Genomic DNA, 13,059 nt, shown 5'->3' with positions numbered 1-13,059 from the left:
TGCCCCGAGGGCAACCACTTCCGGCAGCAGTGAAAGACGAGCGAGGGAGTCTCGAAAGTGCTCCACCCGGTACGGCCTAGCTTTTATGTCGCCGTGCAAAAAAACAGTGTGCAAAACACTCGAACCTGTAGGCAGATGCGGTAGAACCAGTTCATATTCCTTGGCAGGCCTTTCCGTGCTCCTGATACCACGGCCCAGCTGGGCCGCTGAATCCGCTCCTTGGGAGCCCATGATAATCACGTCCGTCACGCTCGATGGCCGGAAGTGGAATCAGCCACTAGACCACGCCGGAACGTGGCAGAGCATCGCAAGCGAAAGCACAAAGGAATGCAGACGCGTAACAAAAAAAAAAGAGGCGCAGGTCACACCGAGATTGGAACTCGGATCGCTGGATTCAAAGTCCAGAGTGCTAACCATTACACCATGAGACCGCCATTTTTCCGACGCCGGGAATCGAGCCCGGGCCTCCTGGGTGAGAGCCAGGTATCCTAGCCACTAGACCACTTTTTTTTTTTCTTTATTGCCTGACTTTGACACAAATACACAGCACTGGAACTCAAAACAGGAACAAAGGAATAATATATGTACACAAAGCTAGTTTGCGTTGCCTAACACCCATTGAGGGGCATGCTTTGTCATGTTAAAATTCCTTGAGCGCCGTCAAATGTTCCAGCTTTGACAGCCACTCAGGAGCACATGGTTTCAATTTAAGCACGTCGAGCCATCGCTGCACACTTTCACGGAAATACATGCGGGCTGGCCGCGCATCTGCATCGCAGTGATAACCAGCCATTCGTGCGCGCCATATACTGTGGAGGCACATTAACATAACCTGTTCTAACGGCATATCATCGTGGTTATCCAATGGCAAATACCTAATGCCATGGGAATCAAGTGGCAACTGTTTTTTTTAATGTCCTTTGCAGAACATCCCACAAATATACCCCCTCCCAGCAGTGCAAAAACACGTGATCTATTGTCTCTGGCTGTTTGCAGATGAGACATTGGGCCCCCACGGTAGGAAAATACCCTTTTCCTCCATAAATGATTTTACACACAAAGTACCGGTATGTAGCATAAAGAAAAACGTTTTAGCTCCCGTAGCAACTTGCATTTTCTTTACCCGTTTTAATACATTACTTCCTGTGCCTCCATAGTATAAAGCTCTGTACAAGGGCACCGGGAACACCACTTCAGAAACATCCTTGTATAATGTTCTCCTGTTAACATTACTTACTCTTTCGAAAAACGTGCGCTTAAGAATTTCACGCTCACAACAATTTCCCTAAAGAATCCAAAAAGAGAACCCGGCATACATTGAGTATAAACTACGAAATCAGGCAACGCTCGACCAAGTCTTTGTTGACACACTGTACGCAGGAATGGATCGCTCGCACACCTAAAAAACATAAATCGGTTGACAATCTGTCGCACAAACAAATGACCCAGACCAAACCCCCCATGCATCACCTGCCGGAACAAATTTGTCCGACTGCACCTCTCCCAACTCGAGGCCCAAACAAACACCGCAAAAACTCGATGCAATTTTTGCACATTTACACGGAAGCAATGCAACACTTGCATTACATACCATAACTTACTAATTAAAAACAGGTTGCAAACTGCGGCTCTTGCAAATATTGATAATTGAGCGCTTTTCCATTTCTCCGCTTTTTCACGGGTTTCTTTGACCTGCTCTAGCCAGTATGGCTCGCTTTCCTTGTAAAATTCCAAGGGCACACCCAAGTACTTTGCAGGCGTTGTAACCCACGACACGTTAGCGAAAGTGTCGGGGGTCAGCTGCCATTCTCCGTGCAAAAATCCCAGGCACTTACCCCAGTTAACTTGACTCCCTGTGACTTTGCTAAAATGTTTTACCACATCCACTGCCCTCTTTACACTCTCCTTATTTACACAAAAAACAGCAACGTCGTCTGCGTAAGCCAGTAATTTGACGTCTGACTCCTGCAGTCGAAAACCATCAATGTCATTGTTTTGTAGAATGCTTAAACACAATGTTTCAATATAAATGCCGAACAAGAGAGGGCTGAGGGGGCAACCTTGGCGCACCGAACGTCGTACGTTGATGGGGGCCCCCAGTAACTTATTGACAATTAATCTCGTAGTGCAGTTACGGTACGCCAAGGCCACTCCCTCTCGAATAACAGAGCCGACATTAACATAGTCTAATATACTGAACAGAATGGCATGCGCCACACAATCAAAAGCTTTCTCCAAGTCCAACTGCAGTAACGCAACACATGCATGAGTTGCATCGCAGCATTCGAGCACACTTCTCGTTTTGTGAATGTTCTGAAAGATGGATCGCCCTTTGATACCGCACGTTTGGTGAGGGCCCACTAGTTCGCATATAACCGTTTGTAGTCTGCCAGCAAGCACCTTCATATAAATCTTGTAATCAACGTTTGTCAGAGCAATGGGCCTGTAAGACAACTGCCTAAGCTTATCTGGTTGGTCAGTTTTCGGAATAAGTACTGTGTGCGACGATCCGAAAGACGCAGGCAGTGCCTTCAGTTCATACGCTTCATTAAATAAGGCACACAACAAAGGTGATAGCTGTTCCTTGAACGCTTTATAAAAAGCCGCACTCAGGCCATCAGGCCCGGGTGATTTCCCTGGGTTTAAATTTTCTATTGCCTGCTGCACTTCTTTTTCGCTTATTGGCCGCTCCAGTCTTTCTTTTTGTTCCTCGTCAATTTTTGGCATCACGTCAAGAAAGGATTCTTTAAAACGGTCCAAATAAACCTCTCGGGACGAAAATAGATCTTCATAATACTCCCGGAAAGCTTTCGCGATTCCTTCGTTATCGGTTTCTGTGCGTCCTGCCCAATCTACCTCTGCCACGTGATTTCGCCTTGCATTTGCTTTTTCTATTCCCAACGATCTTTTTGTCGGCGTCTCATCCATGGCCAATTTTTCCGCTCTTGCACGCACCAGTGCTCCGCGATAACGGTCTTCGTCATTCAGTTGAGAGAGAGAGAGCAGAACTTTTTATTGATTCCAGCGGATGAAGAGGCTCCGGCCCTCCGTCGCTTGGGATGGATGGCGGGTGCCCCGCCTCAGACGCAGGCCGGCAGACGTTGTTGGCCGGCGGCGTCCCAGGCCAGCTGGATGGCGGCTAGCTGGAGCTCAGGGTCCGAGCAGCGCAGCATGGTCTCCCAGAGTTGCGGCGTCAGATTTAGACCCCTCCCGGGAGAAAAGGGGCAGTCCCAGAGGATGTGTTCGAGGGTCCCTCTCGAGTCACAGTTTGCACACAATTCAGATCTTTCTCCTGGGAGCATATGGCTCACCAGGAGCGGGTGCGGAAATGTCCCAGTCTGAAGGCGACGCCAGGCGACGGCCTGCCTGAAATTTAGGGTAGGGGCTGGCGCAGCAGCCACCCGTCTACTGAGTCTATAATGCTGCAGAATTTCTGTGTAAGATTTGGCACACTCTATGGTCCCCGCTCCAAGTCCGCCCTCTCTGCCACCGGCTCGGTGGTAGAGCCCTCGAGCCATGGCATGGGCGGATTCGTTGCCGGGAACGCCAGTGTGCGATGGAGTCCAAATCAGCTGTATAGTTCTCGAGATTGGTGATTGCTGTAATATTCGAATTGCCTGGGGAGCAATAAACCCATGACTGTAATTTCGTATGGCAGTTTTACTGTCGCAGATCACGAAACGCGCCTTTTTCTGGGCGCAGGCTAGAGCTACAGCCACTTCCTCAGCTGCCTCAGGAGATCTAGTTTTCAGGGTGACCGCGGTGATCGGTCTACCCGACCCATTCGATACCGCTGCAACCATAAAGGAGCTTGCCCCTCCGGCAGCATCTACAAAGGCTACTTCCTCCGGCGGCAAGCGGCTAAATTTCCTACTGAGCATTTGAGCTCTTTTTTCCCGACGCTCCGTATGGTGTTCGGGATGCATGTTTTTTGGCAGCGGAGGTATCCATAGCCTGTCCCGTACAGCCATGTCTATGTCAGATTTTGTCTGAGCGCCTCCCCAAGTGTCGATGGGAGTCATGGACGGCCTATCAGCATTGAATGTAGGGACAAAAACGTATAACTACATCAAAAACTTTTTGAGTGGGCGTAGTGCCCGCTTTAAATTTCGCGATAGCACATCGTCACTTTTCCCTCTGGGCAGTAGGGGTACTCCTCAGGGTTCGGTACTCTCGCCTCTTCTCTTCAACATAGCAATGGCAAAATTACCAGAACTACGACGTTACCCTCATTCAGTTGAAGTCTTTGTTTTATTTTTCTAACGTCGTCCATGTATAACCCTGGCGTGTTACACTCCAGGGCTAACAATTTATCTAGCAAAGATCTTAAATGCATTTCATTTTGTTTTTCTTGAAACCGTATGCAGCTGGCCTTTTCTATAGCTTTGATTTTAATTTGTTGCTTACACAGTTCCCATTCTTGACCCAGTTCGTGGGTGTCCTCCTGACAAATCTTACCAATTTCTTCTTCTACTAGTCTGGTGAATTGCTCGTCATTCAGCAGTTTATTATTTAACTTCCACAATTCACAATTAAAACCGCTACCTCCCTTTCTTGTTCCAATTGTACACTGAACCATGCAGTGATCTGAGTACGTTACCGCCAAAACATAATAATCCTGGCATTTTGGAGCCAGTTCTGCGGACACATAAATCCTGTAAAGGCGGGCGTGGCTAGCACCCTGAAAATGAGTATACTGAACCCGTCGCTCGCTCGTGAGACACTCTGCAACGTCCTCCAGTGCAAACTCGTCGATCAAGCGCGAAAGTACCTCTGTGCTACGATCCCTAAATGAACGATGGCTAGTTTTGTCACCGGAGCTCAGTACACAATTGAAATCTCCCAGAAAGACAAGTTGCTTATCCGTGTTTAAATACTCTTCAACAAAATCAAACAAAGCAGCCCTCTCATCAACTACCGTAGGTGCATATATACAAACAGCACGCCACTCAGCCGAGCAAAAACTAAAATCGAGGACCACACCCCGACCCGACGGAAAAGAAGCATGCGACTGCACTACAAGACCCGGCAACTTCTTCACAAACAGGACGCATCCAGCAGAAGTACCGACTGCATGACTGACAGCTGCGTAAAACCGCGACGTGAAACGTTGCACCATGCTCTCGGTTTCTCTTTCACCCTCGACTTTTGTCTCTTGAACTCCAAGTATATCGATGTCATTTTCATTTAAAAGGCGCAGGACTTGGCTCTGCTTCCTTTTCGCTGCTAGACCTCTCACGTTAAGGGTCGCAACCTTTAGTGACAGTACATAAGCCATTTTCTTAGAGTGAAAAGAGGCCAAGAGCATGGTGCTTACCTTTCACGTCCAGCATGGCGCTAGACGCTTTCGTTGACGCCAGAGCCATGAGGTTGGAGTGGCAGACCTTGTGACAGGGGCGGCTTTTCGGCAGCTCTCCTGTCCGTCGAGACATTCGGTCTTGGTTTGAAGGTCGCCCTCCTCCCTATTGGCGTTTTTATCGGCGGCTCGTTGTTGCTAGCTGCCTCTGCCTTGCTTGTCTCACTTGTGCTCTCGTCGCGATCACGCTTCGCAGGGCCTTGGACGTTGGTCGCTCGTCCGCTGCTCTTTTCGAGGGTTTCCTGTCTGCCCGAAGACTCCAGAAGTTCAATTTTTGAGCTCTCGGCATCGCTCACCTTTTCTTCCTCTGACGGTACGTTGTTTGGTGGTGTGACTTCCTTGTCTGGCCTACGGAGTGTCTCGTCTCCACCCCCCGGGGGCACTAACATGCCTGTCGTTGCTGTTAGCTTTTCAGCTTCTCCGACCCCTTTTGCGGCCTCTTCTGTCTCTGCGACATCCATTTGGTGCTCCGTCATGTCCGCCCTCGCTGTTGGTGCAGTAGCCACTGCATACGTTCGTACGCAATCTTCCTCGGAGTGGCCAAAACGCTTACACGTCGAACACCGCGGAATCTTAAATTCCCGGCGCACATGACCGGTCCCGCGGCAGCGCAGGCACTGCATTGGCCGCCCAGGCACCACAACAAGGGCCAACTCCCCTGCTACGCTTATCTGGTGAGGCAGGTCGTCTATCTTCATCCCGGGCTTCAACTTCAGAAGCACGGTTCTCGTTGTGGAGCACTTTTCGTGCACGCCTTGGACTCGCCACCGCTCACGGGTCACTTCGGTCACCTCACCGAAAGCCGCAAAAGCAGTTCGGATATCCTCATCCGCCACTCCATGCAACATCCAGTGGAGCCGTAGCTTCACCTGTTGGTCCTCCGGGTCAATGATGATACACCGTCGACCTTTCACTTGAAGCTCCTGGAAGGTTAGCAGCCGCTTCGTTGCTTCAGTGCTGCTCAAAGTCACCGCCCAGACATGGTTTATTTGGTAAGCCCCCAAGGCCACCACGTCTGGGAGCGTACCAATCTTGGCCAGGGCGTCCCGGTAATCTTCAACCCTGAAGGGTCGCACTCGTACGTCGCCGTGCAAAAATACTGTGTTGAAAACAACACGCCCGGTGGGCAGATGCGGCAAAATGATCTGATATTCCTTATCATCGTTTTCGTCAAGCCTGTTACCGCGGCCAGCCTGGGCCGCAATCGCCGCTCCGCCGGAGCTCATGATTCTGCGTCCGTACACGCCGGTGGCCGGAAGTAGAATGGGTATCCTAGCCACTAGACCACGCCGGAACGTGGCAGAGCATCGCAAGCGACAGCACAAAGGAATGCAGACGCGTAACAAAAAAAAAGAGGCGCAGGTCTCACCGAGATTGGAACTCGGATAGCTGGATTCAAAGTCCAGAGTGCTAACCATTACACCATGAGACCGCCATTTTTCCGACGCCGGGAATCGAAAACGGGCCTCCTGGGTGAGAGCCAAGTATCCTAGCCACTAGACTTTTTTTTTTCTTTATTGCCGTGAAACACAAAACAAAAATACGCATGATAAAAAACGTCAACTACACTTGAGCTAACGCGTACGTGGCTAAAATCTTTTCAAGTGCACTAACTCATCAAAGAGACAATGCCATTGTGGCGGATCCTGCTGCCTCCTGAAAGTTTCGCGTACATAAACAGCACTTTCAATAAAGTTTTCACGCGCAGATCGTGTATCTATATCTGCATGACGCACCTGCATTCGTGTTTTCCACAAAATATGGAGGCCAAGAAGCATAATTAAATCATAAGGTGCATCATCGTTCTGCACTGGTAAGAATCTTATACCGTAAGGAGTTAATGGAAGCTCCTTTTTAATTGTCCTTTGGAGGACGTCCCATAGAAAGACAGCATCCCAACACTGTAAGAAAACGTGTTCAATTGTTTCCGGTGTTTTGCACAACAGGCAATTTGTTCTCCATGGGACGAAGATATCTTTTTCATTCAGCCAGGTTTTAACAGGGAGCGTATTAGAGAAGTTTCAAAAGGAACGTTTTAGCAGATGGCCTCACGGGCATCTTCTTAACTCTTTTCAAAACGTCCTGCCCTGGGCCTCCACAGTGTAATGCCCAGTAAAAAGGCACCGGCAGCATCACGTCAATGAGATCTTTATACAGTTTTTTTCTAGGAACATTGTAAAGGTAATCAAAAAAAAAAACCGCACTTCAAGGAACTTGCACGAAAAAACAACCTCGCGCAGGTAGCCAGAAGTATGTTTCTCTATGGTCACAGTACCAGGCATGCTTTCACATGACACAATCCATTCAGGGAGCAGCCTCTGCAATCGCACTTGCATCACAGTTCTTAGAAAGGTATCTTTTTGATCACGCAGGAATATAAATCGCGAAACCACCTGACGCAAGAACAGATGTGCAAGGCCAAGCCCGCCCCTTTTAACAGAAATAAACAAATTCGTCCGGGCGGTTTTTTTTCCATGTGGATGCCCAAATAAAAACAGAAAAAACGCGGTGCATTTTCTGAATTAAGGTTCGTGAGACACACAACACATTTATGAGGTACCACAGCCTCGAAATAAGAAAAACATTGCAAATAGAAGCGCGCGAAAACATTGAGAGTTGCCTTCCGTGCCAGGCATCCGCTTTTTCTTTCGCTCTGGATGTTTCTTCCATCCAGTGCACGTTGGTATCTTGATAACATTCTAAAGGCACGCCAAGATATCGTGTTGGGAGAGCAGACCATCGCAGCTTACAGAAGAAACCAGGTGTCACGTCCCAATCACCGTGCCAAAACCCAGAGCTTTTCTCCCAATTGATCTTAGATCCGGTTTGATCACAAAATGTTTGGACGACACCCGTGACTTCACAGATGCTCTTTCTAGTTGCACAAAACACTGCTATGTCATCAGCATATGCAAGCATTTTCACGTGTGCTGATTGCAGCTTGAACCCTAAAATGCGATCGCTATCAATGATAGCCAGGAAAAGTGGCTCTAAATACAGTGCAAAAAGCAGGGGTGAGAGCGGGCAGCCCTGCCTTACCGATGAACGTACTGCGATGCTGTCAGTCAGTTCACAATTCACTATAATACGGGTCGTGCAGTTCGCATACGCCATTTTAACACCCTCCACTATGACGTCACCAAGGCTAGAATGCTCCAAAATGGAAAACAGAATTTCGTGAGAAACACGGTCAAAGGCTTTCGCCAAATCTAACTGCATCATGGCTATCTGACCACCGAGTGCATCAACACATTCTAGTACGGTTCTTGCGACATGTATATTCGTGGCAATGGATCGACCCTTGATGCCGCACGTTTGATGAGACCCAACCAATTTCTTTATTACGCTTTGCAGTCGTTTTGCTAAAACCTTCATGTACACCTTGTAGTCAACATTGGTGAGGCTAATCGGTCGATATGACCCCACCAACAGTCGTTTCTCCGGATCATCTGTCTTGGGTATTAGAACAATGTGCGATGTAGAGAAAGACAGTGGGACAGTATTACGTTCATAAGCTTCAGTGATTACACAGAGCATAAACTGAATAACACGATCTGTCGGGCTAGTTGGTAACGATCCATCAGCGCTCTGTCCTTCTTATTCTTCTTTTCCTCTGATTGTGTTCGCGCTGCTGATACATATGCATAAACTGAGCCGCATACTGCTGAAAAGTTTTAAAGAATGCGGCGCTTAGACCATCCGGCCCAGGGGCCTTCCCAGGTGTGAGGTCATCTATTGCAGATAGTATCTCCTGCAACGTTATAGGTGTTTCTAGGCGCGCTTTACTTTCGTCATCCAGTGCAGGCATCAGTCTTAGAAAATCTTTTTGAAAGCCGCCTACAGTCTGAAGCTTAGCGCTAAGCAGTTCTTCGAAGTGCTCTGCTACCGCACGCTGAATATCTTTAGCATCTTCAGTGATATGGCCGGCATACCTAATACTCCTTATTTCTTTCTGGCAGGCGTATCTTTTCTCGTCTGCTAGCGCTCGTTTTGTCGGCACTTCTCCTGTCCAAAGTTTTTCAGCCCTTGCACGTATGACAGCCGCTGTGTATCTTTCGCTGTCGATTGTTTCCAAATCACTTTTTATCTCTCGTATTTTACTGGCGAAATGCACTAGCACAGAACTTTCCATGCTCAAAAAAAACTGGAGTTGTTCATTCAGTTCTTTTTCTTTTTCTTTCTCTTTATGCCGCACCTTACTGCTCTTTTCTATGGATTTCAATTTGACCCACTCTTTGAAGCTGTCCCATTCCTCTGCAAAACTTACTGGTCGCATAGCAAGACGATTTTCGAACTCGGTTAACTTCCGTAAGGAACTCTTCATCGGCAAGAAGTTTGGCATTCAGTTTCCATAGGTGCCAGTTAAAGCGCGATTTCTTTCCTTTGCGACCAAACACTGCACTCACGAGACAATGATCGCTGAAAGACACAGGTTTGACCCCATATGCAGTACATAGGCAAACAAGATCTACCGAGGCATACACCCTGTCCAATCTAGCATGGCTATCTCGCTGAAAGTGCGTGAACTCTGGCTGGTTTCCAGTCGAGAACACACTACCATCATCCTCAAGGCCATACTCATGCACAAGTGCATTCAACAGCTCGGAGCTTCTGTCTCTTCGAGGTTTACACTTCGCCGCTCGGTCCACAGCTGCGCACACACAGTTGTAGTCACCAAGTACAAGCAAGATTTTGTCGACCTTGAACCACACCTCAATAGACTCAAAAGACAATTCACGCTCACATCCTGAATTGGGAGCATACACACACACAACACGCCAGCAGAAATTAGAGTAGGTAAAATCGGTAACCAAAAGCCGACCGCTTGGACAGGCAAAAACGGACTCTACGCTTACTCCCAACGTGTTACGTATAAATAAAAGGCAACCACCCGATACACCAACAGAATGGCATACACACACATAAAGGTTTGCTTGAAAAGAAGCCACCATACGGTCAGCGCTTTCTTGGCTCTCAATCTTTGACTCTTGCACAGCTGCTATATCTATATCATTATCCAAAAGGAGGCGACTGAGCTGGCATTGTCGCCTTCTGGCTCCCAGCCCTCTGACATTCAAAGTAGCTACGTGTAACGGCGAATTAAGTTTAAGAGTCATGAATTAGAAAGAGACGCCCGTACCAGCATGGTGCCTACCTTCACGGTTGCGTGGCCTCCGCTTCTGACGAACAGCGGCGTATGCATGCATGTAATGTCCTCCAAGCAGAATTTCGGGATGCATTCAAACGAAGTCCAAGCACTCTGTTTCATGTTTGCTCACACACGCACCACTTGGTTGCAGAAGGTTCCTGACGCTGGTCGGTTGGCAGTTCAGTTCAGTCGTTCAGTTGTGTCCGACTCTTCGTGACCCTATTGACCATGTCACGCCACGCTTTCCGGTCTCTCACTATATTCCTAACATCACATAACTTCATCTGCAGTGCCTCGAGAATGCCATCTAACCATCGCGTTCGCTGCCTACCCCTTCTCCGGCGACCCTCAACCTTTCCCAACATCAAATCTTTCTCCAGCGACTCCTCTCTTCTCATCAGATGACCAAAGTAGCTGAGCTTTAACTTTAGAATTTGACCCTCCAATGAGCAGTCAGGGTTTATGGTCGACAATATTGACTGATTTGATCTTCTGGCAGTCCAAGGAACTCTCAAGAGGCTTCGCCAGCACCACAATTCAAACGCGTCAATTCTTCGGCGGTCAGCCTTTTTCACAGTCCAACTCTCGCATCCATACATCACAACTGGAAAGACCATAGCACGAGTTATACGCATCTTGGTTGGCAGACTAATGTCTCTGCTCTTTACTAGGCGGTCAAGGCTAACCATTGCTCTCTTTCCCAGAAGCAGGCGTCTCCTAATTTCATGGCTGCAGTCTCCTTCCGAGGTAATCTTGGAGCCCAAGAAGAGAAAATCTGTCACAGCTTCCACTTCTTGTCCCTTGATGCTCCAGGACTTGATAGGGCAGGACGCCATGATCTTTGTCTTTTTAATGTTCAGTTTAAGCCCAAACTTCTCACTCTCTTCTTGTACGCGCATCAGAAGTCTCTTGAGTTCCGCTTCACTTTCTGCCATTAAAGTGGTATCATCCGCATATCTAAGGTTGTTGATACGTTTTCCAGCAATCTTCACTGAAGCTGAAGACTCGTCCAGTCCAGCCTTCCTCATGATGCACTCTGCATATAGGTTAAATAGGCAGGGCGACAGTATGCAGCCTTGCCTCACTCCTTTCTCAATCGGAAACCAATCAGTAAGACCATGCCCAGTTCTGACTGTGGCCTCTTGCCCTTCATACAGGTTCCTGAGGAGACAGATGAGGTGAATTGGAACTCCCATCTCTTGGAGAGCTTGCCACAATCTGCTGTGGTCTACGCAGTCAAACGCTTTCGCATAATCAATAAAGCAGAAGTAGATGGGTTTCTGGAACTCTCTTGCTTTTTCCATGATCCAGCGAAGGTTGGCAACTTGGTCTCTAGTTCCTCTGCCCTTGCGAAACCCAGCTTGCACGTCCGGAAGCTCCCGATCCACATACTGCTGCAGCGTACATTGGAGGATTTTCAACATCACCTTGCTAGCATGCGAAATAAGCGCGATCGTGCGGTAGTTGGAACAATCTTTGGCACTGCCTTTCTTTGGAATGGGGATGTAAACTGACCTCCTCCAATCCTGTGGCCACTGCAGGGTTGTCCAAATCTTCTGACATAATGTATGCAGAATGTTAACAGCGTCATGGTTGAGGTTTTGAAGCAACTCAGCTGGAATGGTATCAATTCCGCTAGCTTTGTTCTTAGCAAGGCTGGCTAAGGCCCATTCAACTTCACTCTTCAGGATGCCCGGCTCGAGATCAGTGATCACAACCGTCTTATGTTGGGTTTGCACATTCGGGTCCTTCTTGTACAGTTCTTCTGTGTATTCCTGCCACCTCTTCTTTATTCCTGCGGCTTCAGTGAGGTCCTTGCCTCGTTTGTCCTTTATCACGCCCATCTTAGCACAGAAGCTCCATTTGATATCTTTGATTGTCTTATACAGAGCTCTTGTGTTCCTTAATTGGCTGTTGTCCTCAACTGCTTGGCACTGTATGTTCAGGAAGGCATTCTTATCTCTCCTTGCTATTTTCTGAAAATCCGCATTGAGAACCTTGTATCTTTCTCTTTCCCCCATAACTTTTGCCATCCTCCTTTCCTCAGCTATTTGCAAAGCCTCTTCAGATAACCAGTTTGCTTTCTTGCATTTCTTTGCTTTGGAACTACCTTAGTAGCAACTTCTTGTATTATATCACGAACATCACTCCACATCTCTTCGGGCTCTTTGTCTTCTAGATCTAATTCTTGAAATCGATTCCTCACTTCCACAGCATATTCTAATAGAACTTGATCCAGATTATACCTGAAAGGCCTTCTAGTTTTCTGCGTTTTCCTCAATCGAAGCTTAATCTTGGCAACAAGAAGCTGATGATCGGTGCCACAATCGGCCCCAGGCCTTGTTTTTACTGCTTGTATAGCGCTTCTCCATTTCTGTCGGCAAATATAATCGATCTGATTCCTGTACAGACCCTCCGGCGAAGTCCATCTGTACAGGCGCCTCTTGTGCTGTTGAAAATGAGTATTCGCTATGGTCACGTTGTTTTCTTGACAAAACTCTACTAGCCTCTGCCCAGCTTCATTTGGCTCACCAAGACCGAACTTGCCTGTAAT

The 13,059-nt window shown here is 47.9% G+C and overlaps 2 non-coding genes across 2 annotated transcripts; both read right to left on the bottom strand.

Moving 5' to 3' along the window:
- Positions 1-359: 359 nt before the first annotated feature.
- TRNAQ-UUG (transfer RNA glutamine (anticodon UUG)) lies at positions 360-431 on the bottom strand. The gene has a single exon. It is a non-coding gene; the product is annotated as a tRNA-Gln (tRNA).
- Positions 432-6,716: 6,285 nt separating this feature from the next.
- TRNAQ-UUG (transfer RNA glutamine (anticodon UUG)) lies at positions 6,717-6,788 on the bottom strand. Its single transcript has one exon. It is a non-coding gene; the product is annotated as a tRNA-Gln (tRNA).
- Positions 6,789-13,059: the final 6,271 nt, after the last annotated feature.

Source organism: Amblyomma maculatum, chromosome 1 (genome assembly GCF_055883805.1).
Source record: "Amblyomma maculatum isolate TAMU_Amacu chromosome 1, ASM5588380v1, whole genome shotgun sequence".
NCBI classification, from domain to species: domain Eukaryota; kingdom Metazoa; phylum Arthropoda; class Arachnida; order Ixodida; family Ixodidae; genus Amblyomma; species Amblyomma maculatum.
The sequence above is the reverse complement of the archived record's forward strand: the minus strand, read 5'-3'. Positions and strand labels throughout refer to the sequence as shown.